Source organism: Lissotriton vulgaris, unplaced genomic scaffold, assembly GCF_964263255.1.
Source record: "Lissotriton vulgaris unplaced genomic scaffold, aLisVul1.2 SCAFFOLD_628, whole genome shotgun sequence".
In the NCBI taxonomy this organism is placed as follows: Eukaryota; Metazoa; Chordata; class Amphibia; order Caudata; family Salamandridae; genus Lissotriton; species Lissotriton vulgaris.
Window position 1 is genome coordinate 669366 of NW_028249533.1, and position 16042 is coordinate 685407.

The following is a 16042-nucleotide window of genomic DNA, read 5'->3' on the forward strand; positions in this document are numbered from 1 at the left end:
GACAGAACCTGACGAAGTAGAAGCTGTAGGTTGCACAGCTGAAGGATCCCAAGTGATTGATCCTGAAATAGCTGACAAGGAGGAACCGAGCACCAGTCAGGATGAATGGATTCCAGTAGTCGACATACCTGAAGACATTGTAAGAACCAGAAGTCAAACATATATAGATAGACAGAGTGATAGTGAGGATGAGACAGGAACAGAGGAACGCACTCAGATTACAGAAATCAAAGTCAATAGTGATACTGAGGAGGACCAGATAAGGAAAGAGCGAAAATGAGTCTGAGGAGGGACAGATTGGTATTAGAGCAAACACTCAGGTGGAAGACAGTCAAGAAATTGAAAGACCTGAGCAGGACCAGACAGGTTTAGAAAAACGTGTTCAGGAAGAAGAAGGCGAACAAAGTAAAAGTTAAAATCAAACTCAGCAAACTCCTGAACAAGGTCAGATTAGTCTAGAAGAACCCATCCAGGCAGAAACGACAGAAATAATAAAACTGGAAAGTTACAGTATTATTATTCTAATTAGATGTAGTTTTCTCTGAGATTCCTTTACGTTGAAATATGAACCCTGTCCTTAGTACTCGAGACTCAACACAGTTTATGGGTAAATATTTACTGACAATGAAAGCAATAGATATAGCTGAAGCACACAAAGACAACTTAACATGCAAATTACATGAAAAGGAGAAATTATTTTTGAATCTAGTTGAGAAAAGGAGACAGTAATTCCATAGAAAGGCTAATGGACCGAAGCGCCAGATTCCTAAATGGGCTGAAAGTAAGGAATTTACTGTAAATGGCAAGACTCACGCTGCTATGTTGCTGGATTTTGAAAAGAAAGGGAAACTCTGTCTCCACAGGGAGAAAACAGATTATTATAATAATATGTTCATTGGTTCCAGTTAATGTGAACACAATTTTAAAGTAATTGGGGGGTTGAGGTTTCAAGATGGAACTAATCCTGTGTTTCCCGGAATTTATTATATTTGACTGAACAAGGCGTATTACAGATTGCCGGATCATTGTTATGGGAGTTGCTATTTCGGAATAGTATTTCCAAAGGTATATCATGTAAAAAGAATCACTGGAAGCAATGAAGAAAATAATGGACTAAAACTAAATACAAGAGCTCGTTTTTCTGAAATTGTAGGTGATATATTTAGTGCATTGATACCTTCAGTGGGAGTGGTTCTGAATACTCTAAGAATTTGTAAATTGTCAACAGTGGTAAATCGCTTATCAACCTGTGACCCTGCTCGCAGGCAGGTCGCTCCCCACGCTGCTGCACGGCTCTGCCTGCATTGTTTTTGCCTAATCTTGTATTTTTCCCCTGTGCCTAACTTGCTTTCTTGACCAGACTTGTTTTTATTCCCCTGTGCCTGTACTTGCTTTCTTGCCCGGACTTGTTTTCATTCCCCTGTGCCTGTACTTGCTTTCTTGCCCAGACTTGTTTTTATTCCCCTGTGCCTGTACTTGGTTTCTTGCCCAGACTTGTTTTTATTCCCCTGTGCCTGTACTTGCTTTCTTGCCCGGACTTGTTTTCATTCCCCTGTGCCTGTACTTGCTTTCTTGCCCAGACTTGTTTTTATTCCCCTGTGCCTCTACTTGGTTTCTTGCCCAGACTTGTTTTTATTCCCCTGTGCCTGTACTTGCTTTCTTGCCCGGACTTGTTTTCATTCCCCTGTGCCTGTACTTGCTTTCTTGCCCAGACTTGTTTTTATTCCCCTGTGCCTGTACTTGGTTTCTTGCCCAGACTTGTTTTTATTCCCCTGTGCCTGTACTTGCTTTCTTGCCCGGACTTGTTTTCATTCCCCTGTGCCTGTACTTGCTTTCTTGCCCAGACTTGTTTTTATTCCCCTGTGCCTCTACTTGGTTTCTTGCCCAGACTTGTTTTTATTCCCCTGTGCCTGTACTTGCTTTCTTGCCCAGACTTGTTTTTATTCCCCTGTGCCTAACTTGCTCTCTTGCCCATACTTGTTTTATTCCTCTGTGCCTGTACTTGTTTTCTTGCCTAAGCTTGTTTTTCCTTCCTGTGCCCAGTTCTCCCGCGGCCCCCGCCCGTTTTTCCTGCTGCGTCCCTGCGGCCCCGCCCACCTGCAATCCCATTCGCCGCCCCGCTCCCGCCTCCCAGCTGCTCCTCTTCCTCCCACATCCCCTCATATGGAAGCGGCTACGCTGTCGTGCTCAGCAAAGCGCCGCTGGCACACCTAAGGCAAGCCCGTCTGCGACCGTCCGTGCCTGGACCACGCCCAGCGCCAGAACCCCTGGCCCCGCGCCCCCCACCGCACCCGACCCAGACTCAGCTACGACGCCGACTCCCTCCACGCTCTCAACACCGGCCGAGACCAACGCTGCAACCAGGCAGCCCCGAAACACACCTACGGACCCATCTCCTGCCGCAGCTGCAGATTCACCTGTGACAGATCCATCAAACCACCAAGAACCAGACCCAACCACCTCCGCTGCATACTCCACAACACCCGCTCCGCACGCAAACACGCCATCAAGCTCTGGGACCTGCTTGACACCACAGGCCCGGACGTAGCCTTCCTGACCGAGACGTGGTGGAACGACTCCTCTGCACCAGACATCGCCGTAGCCATGCCAGACGGATACAAGATCACCCGCAGGGACCGCACCAACGGCATCAGAGGAGAAATAGCCATCGTCCACAAGTCCACCCTCAAGGTCACCACCCACGCAGACGACTCCCTCAACACCGCCGAACACCTGCACTTCCGGATCCACACCGACCCCAACATGACCCTCAGAGGAACTCTCAACTACAGACCCCCCGGATCCCGGGCTTGCTTCAGCGACTCCATCGCCGACCTCGCCAGCACCCACGCACTCGCCTCCACGGACTACATCCTCCTCGGGGACCTGAACTTCCACCTCGAGAACAACAACGACGCCAACTCCTCCACGCTGATCGACAACCTTGCCAACCTCGGCCTCAGACAACTCGTCACCGCGCCCACCCACGCCGCCGGCCACACGCTGGACGCCATCTTCTCCACAAGCACCCACGTCACCTTGGACCACACAACCGAACCCCACTAGACTGACCACCGCTGCATTCACTTCACCTTCAAAAAACTAACCACGCACCATCGCACCCAACAGCTGTCTCGCCGCTGCTAGAGCAAAGTCACCGAAGATCAGCTGATCACCACCCTCTCCAAGAACCCATCCACCGACCCCACCAACCCAGACGCCGCAGCCCGCAACCTCAGACAGTGGATCAACGACTGTGCCAACACCCTCGCCCCACTGAAGAAACCCTCCAACAAACACGCCAGCAAGAGAGCCACCTGGTTCACAGACGAGCTCCTGGCCTCCAAGCGCGCACGCCGGAAACTGGAGAAGAAATGGCTCCACGAACGCACACCGGACAACCATGCAGCCCTCAAGGACGCCACCCGCAGACACCACCACCTCATCAGATCAGCAAGAGATCCTCCTTCAAAGACCGCCTGGATAGCAACGCACACGACAGCAAAGAGCTCTTCCGCATTGTAAAAGAACTCTCCAACCCCAGCGCCAACACCAACGACATCCCGCCCTCACAGGAACTGTGTGACTCACTGGCCATCTTCTTCCACGAAAGCTTCAACACAACGACCGACCTGACCACGCCAGACTCCACCCCTCTCAAGAACACCAACAGCACCAACCGCCTGACCTCCTGGTCCAACGTCAGCGACGTCGAGACACGCAAGGTCATGAACTCCACTCAGGATCACCGACAGACCCGTGCCCACACCACATATTTAACAAGGCAGACGCAGCCATTGCACCCCAACTACGGAAGATCATCAACATCTCCTTCGAAACAGCGACATTCCCGGAAAGCTGGAAGCACGCCGAAATCAACGCCCTCCTCAAAAAGCCCAAGGCAGACCCCAAGGACCTCAAGAACTTCCGTCCCATCTCCCTGCTCCCGTTCCCGGCGAAGGTCATTGAGAAAATTGTCAACATGCAACTGACCCGCCACCTCGAAGACAACAACATCCTGGACCCGTCCCAATCCGGTTTCAGATGAAACCACAGCACTGAGACAGCCCTCATCGCCGCCACAGACGACATCAGACGCCAATTAGACAACAGCGAAACATCTGCCCTCATCCTCCTTGACCTCTCGGCCGCCTTCGACACGGTCTGCCATCGCACTCTAAAAACACGCCTTCAAGAAGCCGGTATCCAAGAGAAGGCCCTCGACTGGACCACATCCTTCCTCTCCGACAGATCCCAGAGCGTCCGCCTCCCACCAGTCCGATCCGATGTCACTGACATCATCTGCGGCGTCCCCCAGGGCTCCTCCCTCAGCCCGACGCTATTCAACATCTACATGGCCCCCCTCGCACAAGTGGCCCACCACCACAACCTCAACATCATCTCCTACGCTGATGACACTCAGCTCATCCTCTCCCTCACCAAGGACCCACGCACCGCCAAAACCAACATCCACGACGGAATGAAGGCCATCGCCGACTGGATGAGGAGCAGCCGTCTGAAACTGAACTCGGACAAGACGGAGGTCCTCATCCTCGGACCCAACCCCTCAGCCTGGGACGATTCCTGCTGGCCAACCACTCTGGGGACAGCACCGACACCCACCGACCACGCACGCAATCTTGGATTCATCCTCAACTCCTCCCTCTGCATTTCTAAACAGGCCAACGCCGTCTCCTCCTCCTGCTACAACACTCTCTGCATGCTCCGCAGGATCTACAAGTGGATCCCGACTGAAACAAGAAGAACGGTGACACAGGCCCTCGTCAGCAGCAGGCTGGACTATGGCAACGCACTCTACGCCGGAATCCCAGCCAAACACCTATGACGACTACAGCACATCCAAAATGCCTCCGCCCGACTGATCATCAACGTCTCCCGCCGCAGCCACATCACCCCCACCTGAGAAACCTACACTGGCTCCCCGTCAACAAGAGGATCACCTTCAAACTCCTCACCCACGCACACAAAGCACTCCACAACGCCGGACCAGCCTACCTGAACAGCAGACTCAGCTTCCACACCCCTCGCCGCCAGCTCCGCCAGCCTCGCCCTTGCCACCGTCCCCCGCATCCAACGAACAACCTCAGGTGGCAGATCCTTCTCCTACCTCGCCGCCAAGGCCTGGAACACCCTTATTACCCACCTACGGCAGACCGAAGACCTACTCGCCTTCAGAAGACTCCTCAAGACCTGGCTCTTCGAACAGTAGCGAAGCTTCCACCCTACCCCCCCCCCCCCAGCGCCTTGAGACCCTCACGGGTAAATAGCACGCTCTACAAATAAATTGATTGAATGACAGACACTGCTGGAGAATTTTTGATGGTTAATACTGAATTAGTTGTGGTAAGATCAATGGTTTTACAAAATCGACATGCTCTTGAAATATTAATGGCAAAAGAGGGCGGAGTCTGCAGAATGCTGAAAATGCAACATTGTTGCACGTACATTCCTGATAAGAGTGTTGAAATTGGGAAGTATGCTAAAAATTTTACACATTTGGGGAAAGCAGTAAAACCACTGGAGGTTGATAGTGCATTGAAGAGACTAGCTAATAGTCTCTCTTCAGTAGGTAGTTGGTTTTCTAACGTAGGAAAAGTATTGTAGGTAAAATACTGATGCCAATAATGGGAATAGCTCTATTGATATTAGTAATCATGATTTGATGCAAATGCTGCAGAAACAGAAAGATGTATGCAGTAAATGGGGAAAGAAAGAAAAGAAAAATTGATGAAATAGAGCTCGAAGAAATGAAAGGAGATTTATAAAGGAAAATTAAAGGTTTCCAAAAGAAAAATGAGAAAAGACATTATAGAGTAATTGAAAAAATAGAATTGGGTAAATGTTCTGTGATTAGGCGTGTAGGCGTGTTCGTAGTATCTGGTTGCAGACCATGTCGAAGGCGGCTGACAGGTCCAGGAGTATGAGGGCTGCGGTTTCTCCGTTGTCGAGCAGGGTCCTAATGTCGTCGGTGGCGGCGATGAGGGCAGTTTCGGTGCTGTGGTTGCTGCGGAAACCAGACTGGGATGGGTCCAGGATGTTGTTGTCCCCGAGGTAGCGGGTCAGTTGCTTGTTGACGATTTTCTCAGTGACCTTCGCCGGGAACGAGAGCAGGGAGATGGGACGGAAGTTCTTGAGGTCCTTGGGGTCCGCCTTGGGTTTCTTGAGTAAGGCTTTGATCTCGGCGTGCTTCCAGCTCTCTGGGAAGGTTGCTGTCTCGAAGGAGGTGTTGATGACTTTCGGGAGATGGAGTGCGATGATTGTGCTGGCTTTGTTGAAGACGTGGTGTGGGCATGGGTCAGACGGGGATCCAGAGTGGACGGAGTTCATGATTTTAAGGGTGTCATCGTCGTTGACGTTGGACCATGCGATAAGGCGGCAGGTGGTTGCGGCGGTGGGGGTATCGGTGGTTGGTCAAGGTGGTCGTGGCGTTGAAGCTGTCGTGGATGACTGCGATATTGTGGTGGAAGTAGGTGGTCAGTGAGTCGCACAGGTCCTGCGAAGGGGGGATGTCATTGGTGTTGGAGCTGGGCTTGGAGAGTTCCTTCACGATGCTCAAGAGCTCTTTGCTGTAGTGTGCGTTGTTATTCAGGCGGTCCTTGAATGCGGTCCTCTTGGCGGTTCTGATGAGTTGATGGTTTCTGCGGGTGGCGTTCTTGAGGGCAGTGTAGTTGTCTGCTGATCGTTCGCAGAGCCAGTTCTTCTCCTGTTTCCGGCAAGTATGCTTGGAGGCCTGGAGGTCTTCAGTGAACCAGGTGGCTTTCTTGCTGGTGTGGCTGTTGGAGGGTGTTGTGGGGCAAGGGTGTTGGCGCAGTCGTTGATCGATTGTCAGAGGTTGAGGGCGGCGGTGTCTGGTTCGGTGGGGTCGGCTGGTGGGTTCTGGGCGAGGGAGGCAGCTAGCTGCTCTTCGGTGACTTTTCCCTTGCAGCGACGAGGCACCTGTTGGGTGCGACAATGTGTGGTGGGCTTTATGAAGGTAAAGTGGACGCAGCGGTGGTCGGTCCAGTGGGGTTCGGTGGTGTGGTTGAAGGAGACATGGGGACTTGTGGAGAAGATGGGGTCTAGCGTGTGACCGGCGGCGTGGCTGGGTGTTGTCACAAGTTGTCTGAGTCCGAGGTTGGCGATCAGGGTGGTGGAGTTGGCGTTGTTGTTGTTCTCGAGGTGGAAGTTCAGGTCCCCGAGGAGGATGTAGTCTGTGGAAGCGAGGGCGTGGATGCTGATGAAGTTGGCGTTGGAGTCTCTGAACTGTGGTCGGGGTCCGGGGTGTCTGTAGATGAGGGTTCCTCTGAGGGTGGTGTTGGGATCGGTGTGGATCTGGAAGTGCATGTTTTCGGCGGTGCTGAGGGAGTCGTTGGTGTTGGTTGATACTCTGAGGGTGTTCCTGTGGACGATGGCAATTCCTCCTCCTGTTCCGTTGGCGCGGTCCCGGCACGTGATCTTGTATCCTTCCAGAATGGCAATGGTGATGTTGGGTGTGGAGGCAGGGTTCAGCCAGGTCTATGTCAGGAAGGCAACGTCAGGGGAGGTAGAGTCGAGGAGGTCCCAGAGCTCGATGGCGTGTTTGTGGGCGGAGCGGGTGTTGAGGAGAATGCATCTGAGGTAGTCGGGTTCCTTTGTGGGCGGTGTAGCTGGCCGGATGCTGGTGAAGTTGCAGTTCCTGCAGGTGAAGGGTCCATGGGTGCGCTTCGGGGTTGCTCGGTAGCAGGTGTGTTCTTGGTCGGGGTTGAGTGCGTGGAGGGTGTTGGTGTCTTAGTGCAATCGGCGTCTTGGCATCTCTGGGGTCCAGGGGTTCTGGTGCTGGGCAAGGTACAGGCGCGAATGGGCACAGACGGGCTTACCTTTGGCACGCCTTCGGCGTGCCAGCCCAGTGCCTGCTGCGCGCGGCCTCCATATAAGAGGAGCAGGGAGGGAGGAGCAGCTGGAAGGTGGGGCGGCCTATGGGAGAGCGAGGGGGTGGGGCCGCAGGGAAGCAGCGGCGGGCAGAGCGGGGGGCTGGCAGAAAAAAGGGGGTCAGGGACTAGTGAAAACAAATAGTGGAAGATGAATGGCAGAAGAAAAAAAACACTAAACAATACCAATGGGCACAAAGAATAAATGGCAGTAAAACCAGGTAAACAGCAGGCGCCGAGTGGCGCGATAGAGCGGCGAACTTATGGCAGCAGGGGGGAGAGGCACGGACACAGCAAAGGTGCTGTGCAGCGTGGGGAGCGGCCTGACCTGCAAGCATGGTCAAGGGTTGCACTAATAACACATAACGGAATTAATAAACATGTTTGTATTACTAATGATTGCACCACAGAACATTTATAGTATCTAAGGGAAGCTCACCTATGTGCTTTTACTAACAGCAACTTGAGTGACCTAATATGGCCGCAGAAAACGCGGGAACTTTACTGAGCATGCGTCTGCCATACTCATGTGGTATGACATACTTTTGCTTTGGTGGGAATTCTTGCAGCTGCACATTAGTATTAAAGATGACCGCTCATGTCTCACACACTTGTGCACCTGCTCCTGCTCTAACTAAACCTTGTTCTTTCTGCTTAACTCTTAATGCTATAGTTAAAATAAAGTAATGGGAATAGAGTAGAGATAATTGGTATGCAGTGCATTCATTTATTTTCGCATTCTAATATGTCTCTCTTTGACTTTATTGTAAGCTCGTATTTTGGCCTGAAGAGTAACTTGTAACGCCATTTTGAAAACTGCACTGCGCATGAGTCAAAGTATCAAGAGTCCTCAAGCCATGACATTGAACTAAAGCCAACAACAATCTTGCCTGCGATGTGCCTGGGAACCGGACCTCATGATCTCCCCAGAGGAAGAGACAATATATTTTGAATATCATTTTGCTACAGCAATGCTGGTTGGAATAAAATCAGGGGAAAATAAATTATGGGCGGAAACATCGATCCACGTTATTGAATGGAAGTGATCTCATACTGGTATGGTGTGATGACCTCTCCTCGTCTTTCTGACCAATCAAAAATCAAGGGAATACATGAATTTGCAACACTAGGGGGTGGTACATTGCCCTGGAAATGGTATAACTAAGGTAGGCTTAGTTAGTTAGTTTGTCCGACTTGTCACAAACCTGTCACTGACCCAACCTATGCTGGAGGTGATCGAGAGCAGAGGTGCTGGTGGAGCACTCTGTCAGAAGTCAGAATCGATAAATTGCTGAGGGAGAAAAATCGAATAGCCAATCGGGCTCTGAGTATTAGCCGCAGAGTGAGGGGGGTGTGACGCTGGCGTTGCACTTAGCTGAGGTCCTGTCCTGATCTACACCTGTCCTGTCTCGTTGGCGCCGAATTTTGTCGGGAGCCCTGTCTTTGCCACATCCCTTGGCCAGGGTTGGTCTTCACACCCTACTAGGTAAATATAATCTGTGTGGCATGTCATTGTACTGTTTCCCTTTCTCACCCTTCCCAGGTATCAATGTCTAATAGAGATCTCGTAATATTTCTACAGATTATCACTTTGATTATTATTTTCTTGTTTGAAAGGTCTTTGACAGCTTATATGGACTACTGCAAATAGGAATGTACATATATAAAGTGTTTAAAACTTTCCTGAGTCTGTGGTGATTTTATAAAGGTAAATGATTAATTGCTACCTATTATGCTAACACCTTTTGATCCCTTAAGACTTAATGCACAGGTGACAAGGATTGGTAAGTCAAAGGTGTAAAGTGAATGTCCTAATAATTACTGATAGGCAGGAAAGTTAAAAGGCAGGATTACCGGTTCATGGTGTGTATGTTTATGGGTCCAGGTGAGTATGATAAACTAAGCTGGTAATCCTGCACGCGCCATCAACTGTCACATGTGGCACTACATCTTGTGATGCCAGGACGTGTTGTGTTATGCATTGCTTTACAAGGCTCTGTCATTTTCAGTACAATTCTCAAGAGTCTGAAAAAAGATGTGACTTCACTGCAGTAAATGTATCATTGTGTTCGTCTTTCATTGACGATTCTTACTGAATGCTCACAGTTGATTGGCTAATTGCCGCCTTTACCTAGCAACTACAGTGTTTGTTAAAAAATTATTTCTATTTGCGTTTTTTTAAAAATGCTATAATGCGTAGGTATTACGGTGCTACTCCATAGACTTTTTTTAATAAAGAATAAAATATGTAAAACATTTAAAATACACAGTAGTGTACTATTTGTGAAATATGGAGTAGTACAGTATATTTTTAATTTTTTTACAAATGTCTTTTTTTTATTTTATGTACCGCGGTACTTCCTATGTAGCACTGGGATAGTCCGTAAAACTTTTTTTTAAATATATAGAAACTTATAAGGAAAATGCTACTTACCAGTATACATCTGATCTTGGCATGTAGAGCTAAAGAGTTACACACTATGCATAGATGGCCACCTGGTGTTGGGTCCGGATGTTTGCAGTTTGTTTTGTTGTAGAAAAGACTTTCGGAGTCACAGGATAGGTGACTCCTCCCTTGGGTGATACTGCGCATGGGCATCGGCTCCATCCCCAGATTTTTTTTCGCCATTAGGGAAGTGATGGAGCTGTACAAGAAGTAGTGATGTCCATGTGGTTTGTATCTAATTAAGATAATACTGGAACAGATAAAGGCAGGAGGCGGGTGCTCGTGTGTAACTCTGCAGCTCTACATGCCAAGAACAGATGCATACTGGTAAGTAGCATTTTCCGTTCGAGGCATATGAGCTGCAGATTACACACTATGCATAGATTGTATAGCAGTTCCCACACCTAGCGGCGACTACCCGCATCTGTTGCAGTTGTTTGAAACAGTGTTTTCAATACAGCCTGGCCCACAGTGGCTTGTTGTTTAGTTTGCACATCTACACAATAATGCTTTGTGAATGTGTGCGGTGTGAGCCATGTAGCCATGTAGCTGCTGGGTGCGAGTGTTTGATTGGTTCAGATGCTCCGTCCATCACCACCCCCTTTTGTACCGCTTTGTTCGCCATAAGTTGGCAGGGTATGCTCAGACGTGAGTCCCTTACTCACTTTGCCACTGGATTCAAGCAAGCCTGGCTGAAGACGGCTGGAATACCAGAAACCGGTCCTAGGATGCTTGTTTCCGGTCCAGGGAAGACATGGCTTGGCAGTTCGGGCTGGACTGTTCCCATGAGGCACAGGGTCAGACTGATTTGCATATGGCCATGTCTGAACTGGGGTGGCAGAGTGGGCTAAAGAATGGTGATGGATTAAACCCAGATCTGTTGACTGGGTGTGAGTGTTTGATTGGTTTAGATGCTCCGTCCATCACCACACCCTTTTGTACGGCTTTGTTTGCCATAAGTTGGCAGGGTATGCTCAGATGTGAGTCCCTTGCTCACTTTGCCACTGGATTCAAGCAAGCCTGGCTGAAGATTTCTGGAATGCCAGAACCGGGTCCTAGGATGCTTGTTTCTGGTCCAGGGAAGACATGGCTTGGCAGTTCGGGCTGGACTGTTCCCATGATGCACAGGGTCAGACTGATTTGCATATGGCCATGTCTGAACTGGGGTGGCAGAGTGGGCTAAAGAATGGTGATGGATTAAACCACGATCTGTTGACAGGGTGTGAGTGTTTGATTGGTTCAGATGCTCCGTCCATCACCACCTCCTTTTGTACCGCTTTGTTCGCCATAAGTTGGCAGGGTATGCTCAGACTTGAGTCCCTAGCTCACTTTGCCACTGGATTCAAGCAAGCCTGGCTGAAGACGTCTGGAATGCCAGAAACCGGTTCTAGGATGCTTGTTTCTGGTCAAGGGAAGACATAACTTGGCAGTTCGGGCTGGACTGTTCCCATGAGGCACAGGGTCAGACTGATTTGAATATGGCCATGTCTGAACTGGGGTGGTAGAGTGGGCTAAAGAATGGTGATGGATTAAACCCAGATCGGTTGACTGGGTGTGAGTGTTTGATTGGTTCAGATGCTCTGACTATCACCACCCCCTTTTGTATCGCTTTGTTCGCCATAAGTTGGTAGGGTATGCTCAGATGAGAGTCCCTTCCTCACTTTGCCACTGGATTCAAGCAAGTCTGGCTGAAGACGGCTGGAATGCCAGAAACCGGTCCTAGGATGCTTGTTTCCGGTCTAGGGAAGACATGGCTTGGCAGTTCGGGCTGGACTGTTCCCATGAGGCACAGGGTCAGACTGATTTGCATATGGCCATGTCTGAACTGGGCTGGCAGAGTGGGCTAAAGAATGGTGATGGATTAAACCCAGATCTGTTGACTGGGTGTGAGTGTTTGATTGGTTCAGATGCTCCCTCCATCACCAACCCCTTTTGTACCGCTTTGTTTGCCATAAGTTGGCAGGGTATGCTCAGACGTGAGTCCCTTGCTCACTTTGCCACTGGATTCAAGCAAGCCTGGCTGAAGACGGCTGGAATGCCAGAAACCGGTCCTAGGATGCTTGTTTCTGGTCCAGGGAAGACATGGCTTGGCAGTTCGGGCTGGACTGTTCCCATGATGCACAGGGTCAGACTGATTTGCTTATGGCCATGTCTAAACTGGGGTGACAGAGTGGGCTAAAGAATGGTGACGAATATGCTACTTACCAGTATGCATCTGTTCTTGGTATGTAGGGCTGCTGACATTCATATCTTTAGCATAGATCGCCGCCTAGTGTTGGGTCCGGATGATTGCACATTGTTGTCCTGAAAGAGTCTTCGAAGTATCACGAGATAGGTGGCTCCTCCCCTGGACTACAGTGCGCATGGGCATCGACTCCATCCTCAGATTGTTTTTAGCCATTGTGGCAAAGATGGAGTGTAACACCGTGAGTGATGACCATGCTAAGAGTAATTATAAGTGCTGCAGCCGCCACAGGCGCCGGGGAGGAGGGCGGGCGATATGAATGTCAGCAGCCCTACATGCCAAGAACAGATGCATACTGGTAAGTAGCATATTCGGTTCGAGGCATGTGGGCTGCTGAATTCATATCTTTAGCATAGAATACATAGCAGTCCCTCCATTAGCGGCGGCCGCCTGTGCCAGCTGCAGAAGTTTGAAAAAGTGTTTTTAGAACAGCCTACCCTACAGCTGCCTGCTGTTTGGAGTGCACATCTACACAGTAATGTTTCGTGAATGTGTGTGTGGTAGACCATGTGGCTGCTCTACATATGTCTTCTAAAGGAATATTTCCAAGGAAAGCCATGGAGGTCCCCAACTTTCGGGTGGAGTGGGCCCTTGGGGGGATAGTTAAAGTGCGCTTTGCTTTTTGATAGCAAATTTGAATACACTTAACGATCCACCTGGCTATACCCGCTTTGGAAAAGGGGTTGCCTTTGTGTTGTGCTGAAAAGGCAACAAAAAGCTGTTTCGTCTTCCTAAAATCTTTGGTTCTATCAATGTAGTACATTAAAGCTCTCTTGACGTCAAGAGTGTGGAGCATTCTATCCGCCACCGACTCAGGATTTTGGAAGAACACAGGCAGTTCAATAGTCTGATTGAAATGGAACTGTGAATCCACCTTTGGAAGAAATTTAGGGTTAGTGCGCAGCACCACCCGGTTGGAGTGAATATGTATAAATGGCTCTTGGATAGTTAGTGCTTGGAGTTCACTAACGCGTCGCAGTGATGTAATCGCTGTCAGGAAAGCCACTTTCCACGTCAAGAACTGAATCTCGCATGAATGTAGAGGCTCAAAAGGTGGACCCATCAGTCGGGTGAGGACCACATTAAGGTTCCATTCAGGAGCTGGTGGGGTCCGGGGAGGAATGACTTGTTTGAGTCCTTCCAGAAAAGCTTTAATGGCAGGCACTCTGAAAAGTGAGAGATGCTGCCTGTTTTGGAGATAAGCCGCTATGGCGGACAAATGTATCCGAATGGAAGCATAGGCCAGATTGCATTTGTAAAGATGTAACAGATAACAAATGATGTTGTGCGTAGACGCGTCTAGCGGGTCGATGTTGTGGTCTGCACAATAAATGACAAACCGCTTCCATTTTGCTGCATAGCATGCTCTGGTGGTGGGCTTTCTTGCCTCTCGTATGATATCCATGCAGTCGGGAGGCAAGTTGAGGTAGCCAAATTCTAAGACCTCAGGAGCCAGATCGCCAGGTTGAGCTGTTGCGGATCTGGGTGCTGAATGTCGCCATGGCTCTGCGTCAAAAGCCTGGGAGTGAGGCGCAGCTTTTGATGCGGTACCACGGAAAGTTCTAGAAACGTGATGTACCATGGTTGGCGTGCCCATGTCGGAGCAACCAGGATGAGTGTCATCGAGTGTTGCTTCAGCTTGCGTGCCACCAGCAGTATAAGAGGTGCTGGGGGAAAAGCGTACGCAAATATGCCTGACCAGTTCATCCATATCGCATTGCCCTGCGACTGTGGGTGTGGGAACCTGGCGGCAAAGCTTTGGCATTTGCGTTTTCCTTTGTGGCGAACAGGTCTATCTCTGGATGACCCCACTGCTGGAAGTACGGGTGGAGTACTGATGGATGTATCTCCCACTCGTGCATTTGGTGGCTGTACCTGCTGAGCAGATCCGCCATCTGGTTGTCCTTGCCTAGGAGGTGTTCCGCCATGAGGAAGATGTTCCTTTGAATGGCCCACTTCCACATGCTCTGAGCCAGATGAGACAACTGTGGAGAGTGTGTACCTCCCTGCTTCTGAATGTAGTACATGGCTGTCATGTTGTCCGTCCTGATCAACACGACCTTGTTGCACAGATGTACCTTGAATGCTATGATTGCTAGGAAGATAGCCATCAGCTCTAGGAGGTTGATGTGCATCTTCCATAGTCCCTGCACCGTGTAGTGGAGTACATGAGCTCCCCAACCCTGGAGAGATGCGTCCGTCGTTAGGATGATCTGTGGCACAGGCTCCTTGAACGGTCGTCCCTTGCAAAGGTTTTCTGGATTCCACCAATGCAGAGAGTTGTATGCACGACCGGTTACCAACACTAGGTCTTTCAACTGTCCGTGAGCCTGATTCCACTGACGTGCTAAGCACTCCTGAAGCGGACGCATATGTAGTCTCGCATGCCAGACTATGAAAATGCAGGAGGCCATCATGCCTATCAACTGCATGAACACTCGTGCTGGAAGCGAGTGTTGCGGTCTGAATTTCTGTATCAGCAATTGAATGCTGTTGATCCTCACTGAATTTGGCTGTGCTTTGGCTGCCAGAGTGTCTATTGTTGCGATCCAGATACTGCCGTACATGGGCAGGCTGAAGGTGCGACTTCTGGTAATTCAGTGAGAATCCCAGATCGTGAAGAAGGTAAATGGTGTGGGACATGTTGGGGGCGCACTGCTGGGCCGACTTTGCTTGGATAAGCCAGTCGTCCAGATAAGGGTAGACATGAAAGTTTTGTCTCCTGAGGTGTGCGGCCACTGTCGCCAGGCACTTCGTGAACACTCTGGGCGCCGTTGTCACTCCGAAAGGGAGGACCTTGAATTGGTAATGCTGATTCTGAATGGTGAATCTGAGGTATTTTCTGTGTGACGGGTGTAGTGGAATATGAAAATATGCATCCTTTAGATCTAATGTTGCGAGGAAATCTCCTTGATTGAGCAAGGGAAGAACCTGCTGCAGTGTTAGCATGTGAAAGTGCTCTGATAGAATGTACTGGTTTAGGGGTCTGAGGTCCAGTATGGGTCTGAGGGACCCGTCCTTCTTTGGGATTAAGAAGTACAGAGAGTACACTCCTGTACCTCTTTCTTCCACCGGCACGAGCTCGATCGCCCCTTTTTGCAGCATGACGAGTACCTCTTGCTGCAATAAGTGCAAATGCTCTTTGGACATAGGACGGTGTTTTGGGGGTATATTGGGTGGAGTGGATGTTAACTCCAGACAATAACCGTACTGGATAAGCTGTATGACCCACCTGTCTGTGGTGATGGATTTCCAGAACGGCAGTAACTGTTGGAGTCTCCCCCTGACCGGTGTTGTATGGTCGGGGGGCAGTGACAAGGCGTCACTGTTTGTTGGCGGCAGAGGATCGGGAGCTGTTGTTTCCACGACCTCTGCCCTTGGCGCTGTTTCCGCGATAGCCACCTCTACTTTGTTTGGTGTACGTTGTTTGCGCGCCACCCTTAT

The 16042-nt window shown here is 50.0% G+C and overlaps 1 protein-coding gene across 3 annotated transcripts in view; it reads right to left on the reverse strand.

Moving 5' to 3' along the window:
* The window catches only part of LOC147663552 (putative HLA class I histocompatibility antigen, alpha chain H), a 366189-nt gene that overhangs the window by 150783 nt on the left and 199364 nt on the right, over positions 1-16042 (reverse strand). Inside the window, exon 5 of one of the 3 annotated variants that reach the window (XR_015305296.1) lies at positions 10239-10333. The exons of the other annotated variants lie outside the window; for them this stretch is intronic. The gene's annotated coding sequence lies outside the window, so the exon portion shown is untranslated. Of the gene's footprint in view, positions 1-10238; positions 10334-16042 lie in introns of those variants that run through there. 3 annotated transcript variants of the gene reach the window in all.